We start from the raw sequence: 1,150 nt of genomic DNA on the forward strand, positions 1-1,150 counted from the left end.
CCCGCTTGCTTGAATGACCGCCTCCATTCTCGGTCTGAAGCGTGCGCAGGCGCGCTATAATGTGTCACGGTCCATATCGGTGAATGCCACTTCAATAGCGGCTTTCAATGATGCGACGTTTGGATGTCTGGACTTGTTCGTGACCCTTTCAACTACGCTCCATACATAGAAGTCCAAAGGATTCAAATCTGGGCTGTTAGGAGGCTAGAATTCTTTCGATCAAAACATGTCGACGTTGTCCGACAACTAATTTTGCATCAAATGACTGGTGTGGGCGGGCGCACCGTCCTGCTGGAAAACACACGGCTTTCCAGACGACACAGTTTCCATCCACGGCTTCACTACATTTGTCAGAACACGCAAATAAACTTCTTTTGTGACATTTTTCCCTTTGTTAAAGAAATGCGGTAACATGACATCACCCTCACTGGATACAACACCTAGCACGTGAACATTCGCGTGCGGGAAATTTCGTTCTTGCAACAATGGGGACATCTTCAGGGTCGTGGGCGAGGCAGCGGTCATTCCTTCGATTGATTTTCGCATCCACAGTAAAAATTTTCTCATCAGAAAAAAACTTGAGTCGTCCGGCAGCATTGTTTCTTAAGGAACACAAAAGCAGCTTACAGCGTTCAACTCACTTTGTCCTAGCGGCTTCCGAAAGCATCTTTCTCACTTTAATTGTGTAAGACTTGTAGCGGAGGTCACAATTTTCATTAAAACCACTCGCGATATGTTCCGACAAGCAAATCGGATTCGGTCCATCATATCTTCCTTCGTTGTTGATTGGGTCTTGAAGACTGCATCCTTCAGGTATCCCCACAAAAAGAAATCAGGTGATATTAAATCCGGTGATCGTGGAGGCCACGCTACTGGCTCTCCCCGTCCGATCCACTTATTATGGAACTGTTGGTTGAGGTATCTCCTGACAACCATTGCATAGTGTGGTGGCGCCCCATCGAGTTGGATCCACATTCTCTGCCTTGTTAGTAAATCAAGATTCTCCAGCAGCAATGGCAAGTGATCTGTTAAGAACTCTAAGAAAATGTCCCCGTTCACGTTACCATAAAAAAATGTCAATGTACCAAAAGACTCTAATAAACGAGAATGAAAAAGTTAAATGAAAAAGTTGAATTTTTGTACTGGCAGA

General features: G+C 45.0%; 1 protein-coding gene across 11 annotated transcripts in view; it reads right to left on the reverse strand.

The window, feature by feature from the left end:
• LOC116849333 (protein unc-79 homolog) overlaps positions 1 to 1,150 on the reverse strand; it is a 736,358-nt gene that overhangs the window by 105,222 nt on the left and 629,986 nt on the right. The gene's annotated exons all lie outside the window — the stretch shown is intronic.

The sequence above is a fragment of the Odontomachus brunneus genome, unplaced genomic scaffold (assembly GCF_010583005.1).
Source record: "Odontomachus brunneus isolate Ranch 3 - 2012 unplaced genomic scaffold, Obru_v1 Obru_scaffold_112, whole genome shotgun sequence".
Lineage (NCBI taxonomy): Eukaryota > Metazoa > Arthropoda > Insecta > Hymenoptera > Formicidae > Odontomachus > Odontomachus brunneus.